This window comes from Nycticebus coucang, chromosome 13 (genome assembly GCF_027406575.1).
Source record: "Nycticebus coucang isolate mNycCou1 chromosome 13, mNycCou1.pri, whole genome shotgun sequence".
In the NCBI taxonomy this organism is placed as follows: Eukaryota; Metazoa; Chordata; class Mammalia; order Primates; family Lorisidae; genus Nycticebus; species Nycticebus coucang.
This window is the reverse complement of record NC_069792.1, coordinates 18,267,297-18,275,980: the sequence shown is the minus strand read 5'-3', so window position 1 is coordinate 18,275,980 and position 8,684 is coordinate 18,267,297.

Sequence of the window (8,684 nt, the reverse complement as noted above, 5' to 3'; positions counted from 1 at the left end):
GAGACCCCGTCTCTAAAAACAGCTGGGCGTCATGGTGGGCACCTGTAGTTCCAGCTACTAGGTAGGCTGAGGCAAGAAAATAGCTTGGCCAAGAGTTTGAGGTTGCTGTGAGCTGTGATAACACGGCACTCTACCGAGGGTGACAAACTGAGAGTCTGTCTCAAAAAAAGAAAAAAGAATTGAAAGCTTTGTACAATTCAAAATGGTTAAAATAATAAATTTAATTATATATATATTTAAATACACACACACACAAATAACTTGAGAGGCTGGTTTCAGGAGTCTAGGTTAGAAATGATAAAGACAGATACTGGGACAGGGTCAAAGGAAGATTAAGAAAGATTTATGTTGCCATTTATCCTCCCAGTTATTCTAGCTAGAAATATAAGAGTGAATTATTATTTAACTCCAACCTGGTGCTACATAACAGGCACTGTGTGGGGACACAAAGATGGATAACAATCTGTGTGCAGATTGTGTGATGCATTCATTCGTCTAGTGAGGTAAATACACACACACACTCACACACATACAATACTCATAACACAACCTGTCAGGGCAGAGTTAGAGACAAGTGAAGGGCATTTTGGAGCACAGTGGAGAGTGCCCAACACTAATTAAGGAATTAGTCAGAGAAGCGGTGGTCCCTGAGTTGGATCTTTTTTCTTTTTTCAATTTTTTTCTCTTAAACCATAGCTGTGTACATTAATGCAATCATGGGGTACAATGTGTTGGTTTTATATACGATTTGAAATATTTTCATCAAACTGGTTAACATAGCCTTCACAGCATTTTCTTAGTTATTGTGTTAAGACATTTATATTCTACACTTAGTAAATTTCACATGTACCCTTGTTTTTTTTTTTTTTTAATCTGTAAAATTTACCTAACATGGTCATTAGCTGAATTTAATGGAACAAAAATATGCGCAACAGCGATATTTTTAGATCTTCTGAAATGCCATTGACTATATCCATTACATGTTATACTTGTAAGATGAACCGTAGGTGTGGTTCCACCAATTACTCTCTCTCCACCCATCTTGGGCTATAATTGGGCTTTCTTATGAAAGCTATAAATTGGTTTCATAGTAAGACTGAGTACATTGAATACTTTTATTCCATTCTTGAGATACTTTGCTAAGAAGAATATGTTCCAGCTCCATCCATGTAAACATGAAAGAGGTAAAGTCTGATCCTGCAATTCCTCTACTAGGTATATACCCAGAAGACCAAAAATCACATTACAACAAAGATATATGTACCAGAATGTTTATTGCAGCCCAATTCATAATTGCTAAGTCATGGAAGAAGCTGAAGCACCCATCAACCCATGAATGGATCAATAAATTGTGGTACATGTACACCATGGAATATTATGCAGCCTTAAAGAAAGATGGAGACTTTTTTTTTAAGACAGAGTTTCACTTTGTCACCCTTGCAGAGTGTCGTGGCTTCTTAAACTCACAGCAACCTCAAACTCTTGGGCTCAAGCAATTCTCTTGCCTCAGCTTCCCAAGTAGCTGGGACTACAGGCATCCACCACAGTGCCCAGTTATTTTTAGAGATGGGGTCTCACTCTGGTTCAGGCTGGTCTCCAACTGTGAGCTGAGGCGATCCACCCACCACAGACTCCCAGAGTGCTGGGATTCCAGGCATGAGCCACTGCGCCCGGCCTCCTGAGTTGGATCTTAAACAATGAAGATCTAGCCAGGTGGACAGGAACTTGGGGGGAGAAATGGTATTCCAAGTAAAAAGAGCACATAAGGTGTTTTTCCGAAATTTGCCGGGAGGCACAGGGAAGCAAAGGAAGGGAAGGGGGAGGTCCTGGCACCCAAGGATCTGGCATGTCTGCTGCTCCCATTGTTACTGAAGTTTCTTTCTGCAGTAGGTCCTTGGTCTTGGGGATTTGAGGATTGAACCCATGGACCACATCAATGGTAAGATAGGATTTCTTTTTTTTTTTTTTTTTTTTTGAGACAGTTTCTCACTATGTCGCCCTCAGTAGAGTGTCATGGCATCGCAGCTCACAGCAACCTCAAACTCTTGGGCTTAAGCGATTCTCTTGCCTCAGCCTCCTAAGTAGCTGGGACTACAGGTGCCCGCCACAATGCCCGGCTATTTTTTTTTATTGCAGTTGTCATTGTTGTTTTAGCTGGCTGGGCTGGGTTCGAACCCACCAGCCTCAGTACATGTGGCCAGGGCTGTAACCACTGTGCTACATAGGATTTTATTAGGAAATGCAGAAGGACTAAAAAGCACCAGAGCTTCTGGCAGAGGGAAAGACCCAAGTGGGGAATCTCTGCATAGGCTCTTTATCTAGGGGTATTAGGTCTTGAGAATTACACTGGGCCAGGACTTGGCAAACAGAAACATGTTTTCAACGTTAATGAGTGTTATCGACAAAGGAATGATGCGGTCCCTCCAGCTCAGGGCAAAAGGTCAGCAGGGCATTCCCTTCATAAAATTACCCAGGCCTAGGAAAACTGGGGTCCCCTGTCCAGCCTTGAATGGGGGAACCCCATATTACCATGACAAGGCCTTTCCCTTTGCCTGCAGAAGTAGCAATGGCGCCCAGAACCCTCGGCGACTCCAGCTGGGGAGGGCAGCACCTCGGATCAGGCAGGCTAGACCGCCTAACACCATGGGGAGATACATGGAGAAAGCCCCATAAGTCCCCCCACCCTCTTCACAAGGGGGAGCTGTGAGGAGGTCTCTTCAGGACATTCCGAAGACGGAGCAGGCCTTGGCCACAGTCCTCACTGAGAGGAGCCTGAGTAACACCCCAGAAATGGAAGGCTCCTGGGCCAACTCCCAAGTGTTAATGAGCAGCCATGGGACACATCTTAGAGACCTACAAGGAAATGCAGGACGCACCTTCAGGGGAGTGGAGTTACCAGATTGTCTCTGATGATGGCTAAAGTCAGAAAAGTGTGTTGCAGAGCAGTTAAGAGCAGGTAGGCATCTGGAGTTAGACACAATCACTTTAAAATCCAGACTCTGCCAGTTAATAACTGGGTGGACTGGTGATTCTCCTAACCTCTCTGATCTTCAGCTTCTTTTTATATAAAATGGGGATAACAACAGAACCTGCTTCGCAGTGCCGCTGCCATAAGGACTGGATGTGAAGACACCCCCTGTGTTTTGTACAGTCCCTGACTTGTGGAAAGACCCTCAGGGTTAGTGACTACAGCCTTACTAGAAGATGACCTCATTCCATCTTCCCCAATCAGAAGGACAAGACATTTACAACTGGAGGTCCCAGTGGTAACATTTTCAAATTTATAATGTAAATCGGTATTTTTTTTAAGAATGAGTTTTCTAGATGTTTCCCTTCCACAGAGTGGAGGACACCCATGCAATTACCCCTTACATAGCTGAATATCTATCTCTACAGGGAGCAAAAAATAGAAAAATTTTTTCTATTGAGAAATGGCTTTCAGTTTACTGGTAAAACAAAATAAAATACGCCAAACATGGTTGTCTTAGCATTACTTTTGGAGTGAACTAAAATTCTTTTTCTGTCTATTGTCCTATTGTTTCCCTGTTTAGTAAAAAAAATAGGCATTCTTGTTAATAAAATTAGTTCAATAGACAGAATTGATATCCTTGGAGACGACTTCAGAGGAAGGTCTGGTATTTCACACACAAAACAAAGGAGCACACAGCAGCTATTTCTGGAACTGAAAATAGAGGGTATCAGCACATTTCAGTGACTTTTTTTCCTTTGGGAAATGGTGCCAGGTACACATTTTATGTTTTCACTTATTAAGAAAATGAATATTTCAATATATGAGAACAAGTTTAGCTCCAGTACTATATAATAACAATCCTGCATCACCCTTATCATATGAAGGATACCAAAGTTAAGTGGCATGAAGATTTCTAATTTTTTTTAATAAAAAAAATTAAAAAACAAAACAAAAAGGAAAGGAAGAGAAATGTCACCCACCTTCAGAAAAGTATGGACCCTAATGAATTGAATTATAACTTACAGGCAAAAACATGAAATTTCTGTATGTGAAATTAAATATGTAATCATATTACAAAACAAGACTCCATTTTTTTTTTGATAGAAACCGATGTCTTAAAAAAATCCAGAGTAGGGCGGCGCCTGTGGCTCAGACGGTAAGGCACCAGCTCCATATACCGAGGGTGGCGGGTTCAAACCCGGCCCCGGATGAACTGCAATAAAAAAAAGAAAATAGCTGGGCGTTGTGGCGGGCGCCTGTAGTCCCAGCTACTCAGGAGGCTGAGGCAAGAGAATCGCTTAAGCCCAGGAGTTGGAGGTTGCTGTGAGCCGTGTGACGCCACGGCACTCTACCGAGGGCCATAAGGTGAGACTCTGTCTCTACAAAAAAAAAATCTAGAGTACAAAACTATCTGGCAATATTAACAACTTCTCCCTTGTCTATGGAGAAAAATGATCTCTAAACCATGCAGACAGGGCTAACATTAAGAGAGAAGTGAATTCCAAGACTCAGGAATGTAGGAGCACTTGGCTATGGTGAATGTTATCAAACTTTCAGACTAAGATATATTACATTTCAGGATACAAAAGGAATGTGCAGGTGCAACAAGCGACCCAAACAGATCACTAGTGAGAAGTCATAGAGATTAAAAAGATGCATGACTTGGGGGGAAATGCCCCTGCCTTCCAAAATGTGAGCCTTAGAAACTACCAAAGAATGAGCTTCATATCTGTATCTAGAAAAATCCTAAAATGGTTATTGTTTGCCAATATTTAGGAAATAAAGAGGTGGTCAAAATGAGATATAGGATCCAAAAGAGTTCGCTAAGGGAAAGAATCACCCAAAAAAACCAGCAGTTATGGACTGTTGTGGATATGGTAATATACCAGGATTTTAGCAAAGCAGTTGAAAAGCAACTCAGAAAAATCCCACAAGCCAAGGACATATTTGCATGCTCAGGGCAAGAGCAACATAGATGGACGAAAAATATCAAATATGGAGAAAATTCACCTGGAAGGAGGTCTTTGAGTTTTGCATCTGGTCTTGTTCTTTTTCACAATGTTGTCAATGATCTGAACAAATATCTAGAAGGCACATCAATATCCACTGGATTACAGAATAAACATTTTAATAGATTTTGCCTTTTTTTCAGACTGGGGGGGAGGAAATTGTGCTCAAAATAAATAACAGGAAATTTATAAAATTTAAAATGTTTTGAATTGGTTCAAAGGCAAACATACAGGGCTTTTCTCACACTATCTTCAGAATGACCTTCTGAGGTTGGTGTTACACTTGCCATGTTATAAGTGATAAAGCTGAGGTTTGTCCCAAGTTGCATCAAAATCTCTTGCTTCCATTGTCACATCTCCATTTATTCCAGATTCTCATCCTTCCCTCTTACAAAGAACCTTGTGATTACTTCAAGCCCCCTATATGGACTGAATGTGTTTTCCATATGTTGAAGGCTAAATTTTCCATGTGATGGTATTTGGAAGTGGGACCCTTGGGAGGCGAGTAGGCCATAAGCCTTCCTGAATGGGATTAGTATCCTTAAAATAAAGACCTAAGAAAGATAATCTCCCTTTTCTCCATGTGAAGATCCAATGAGAAAATAGCCATCTGCAAACCAGGAGCAGCGCCCTCATCAAACACTGAATCTGCTGGCACCTTAATTCTGAACTTCCCAGCCATCAGAACTGGGAGAAATTAATTTCTGTTGTTTAAGCCATGCAGTCTACAATGTTCTGTTACTACAGCAGCCCGAACTCACTGCAACACCCACCCAGATAATCCAGGATATTCTCCTCACTCAAAATCTTTCACTTAATCCCGTCTTCCAAGTCCCATTTGGTATATAACATTCATGATTTCCAGGAATTCAGATATGAACATTTTGGGGAGACATTATTCAGTTAACCACACTGGTACAGAGTGAGCAAGGGGAGACACAGTTACAGATGAGGTCAGAGAGGTTACTGGGAATTAAATCACATGGGCCTTGAGGGCCATTGTAAGAGTCTCGGGTTTTACCATGAATTAAATGGAAAGCCATGCATAAAAGTGATGCGAGGAAATGTGTCTCTAAAGGACCACTCTCACCACAGTATAGACAGGAGTGAAATTGCCATCAACTCAAATGGCACCTTCTGTAGAAAGGGTAGGTTTGGACAGCGGTATGAGGATACAGCTATAGATTCTGTTTTCTTGACTTTGGACAGGTTCATCACAATGTGTCTTGGAGAAGCTCGGTTAGAGTTGAGGCGACCTGGGGTCCGATATCCCTCTGAAAGCAGTGTGACAGAATCTTTGGTGATGTTTGGGAAATTTTCTTTTATAATATTCTCTAGTATGGCTTCCATTCCTCTGGGGCATTCTTCTTCCCCTTCTGGAATTCCTATAACTCGTATGTTGGAACGCTTCATAAAGTCCCATAATTCTGACAGTGAATGTTCTGCTTTCTCTCTCTTCTTTTCTGCCTCTTTTACTATCTGAGTTATCTCAAAAACTTTGTCTTCTACCTCTGAAATTCTTTCTTCTGCATGGTCTAACCTGTTGCTGATACTTTCCATTGCATCTTTAAGTTCACTGATTGACTGTTTCATTTCCTTCAGCTCTGCTATATCCTTTTTATATTCTTCATATCGTTCATCTCTGATTTGATTCTGTTTTTGGATTTCCTTTTGGTTATTTTCCACTTCATTAGCAGTTTCCTTCATTGTTTCCATCATTTCTTTCATTGTTTTCAACATGTGTATTCTAAATTCCCTTTCTGTCATTCCTAACATTTCTGTATAGGTGGAATCCTCTGCAGTAGCTACCTCATGGTCCCTTGGCGGGGTTGTTCTGGACTGGTTCTTCATGTTGCCAGGAGTTTTCTGCTGATTCTTCCTCATGAGTAATTTCTTTTATCTGTTTCCTTGCCCTAATTTTCCTTTCACTTCCTCTTGCTCTTTATGTTCTTGTGCCTGTGGACTAAGGGTTATAGGACCAGAAGGGTGAGAAGGTTGAAGAGCAAAAAAGGGATGAAAGAAAGGAGGACCGAGTGATAAGAAAAAAGAGAAAGATAGAGAAAGGAAAGGGGGTGGGGATAAGGAATATTGACAAAAAGAAGAGAGGCACAGAAAGAGGGAGACAGAGCAATATAGGTGTACAGTAGGGTACTTTGACACAACCTTAAAAAACCCCACCTTCTGGGGGTGCCCAGTTGGGTGGTTCCCTTGAGGTCAGCAGCTCTTTGCTAACCTGATCAGACACAGTACCCCACCTCCACCAAGTAGAGAGGAAAGACAAAAATGCTATAAATCAAACCAAAACAAGCAAACAGAAAACTTTACGGGGATAAAATTGGGTGAAAAACCAAATGATAGCGGTAGAAACACTAGCAAAAATGAAGTTGTAGTTATTAAAAAAGGCAGCAATGGGAAATTATAATTAAACTAGAAAAATTGAGAAAGGAAAAGGGATCTGTATGGAAAAGATTGAAATTAAAAAACATAAGAACATCAACAACGTCAAAATAAACAAACAAAAAAAACCAAACAAACAAAAAAAAAGAAAAAATACACAACCCAAAACAAAGCAGTTTGTATATGTTATTGAATATTGTCTGGGCAACACGTGGTCTTCTGGAGTATGAGATGTTAGTCACAGTTCTGATACGACTGGAGGCTGCTGATTTCTCAAACCCCAGCAGGTAGACACCCTAAATCTCTCTTCAGCCCACTTAAAAGGCACTTTGAACTTGTAAACTTGCTGAGCAGAAGCTTTCCCAGCTTTCTCGCTGGAATCACTGCTGAAGTGGCTATCCGCTTACCCAGTGTGCCAAAACCAGTCTCACTCTGCCCCTGAGGGTTAGGGCTGCAAGGCGGCTCAGACCCCACCCTTAGGCTACTTGGTTGCTGGGTTACCAGCCCCCACCCGTTTCTAGCTCTGCAACCCTGAGGGCGGAGCTTGCCAGGGCCATTACTGACAATGGTTCCGTGTGACCCACCGCCAAACACTATTAGCTCCGTCTGGCTCAGCGGCTCAGACTGGGGCCCTAGACAACGGCCAAAGTTCTCCGCGCTCCCGCTCAGGCCTTCCCCAAGGCAGTTCAACTCAGTGCCAAGTCCAAGGACATCAAAACAGTTCACAGGTAAGGCCTTTCTGGTTTGCAGTCTCGCTGCTACTGAACTTACAGTTGTGGGCGGGTTTAAAGGGTTGAACACACGCGACCACTTGCCGGTTTTCCACTGTTTTAGTCCTCCTCTTGGGGTCCAGAAGTCTCTCGCTGACTCCCTGTATCCTCATAGGAGTGATGATAGGCAGTTCCCACCAGCCAGAGATGCCTGGAGTCCTATCTCCCCAGACTCACGGTGCCCAGATGCAAGGAAGCTGTTACTCGGCTGCCATCTTGCTCCGCCTCTATAGATTCTGTTTTCAATACATTAATCTCATTAGACATCCAAGTGGAAATATCCAATAGGGAGTTGAATTTAGGAATCTGGAGTTTAGGAGAAAAGTATGAGCTAGAAATATAAATGTGGGGCATTGTTAGCATATCAGGTAATTTCAACTATGAGACTGGATGAGCTCACATCTTCTGTAAGATAAATAAGAGATGATCAAAGACTGACTTCTGGAGCATGTCCATGTTAAGAGGATGGGGAGAAGAAAGGGAAGCATAAATAGGGACGAAAAGAAAATGACAGTGCAAATGCAGTTTCTTGGAAGA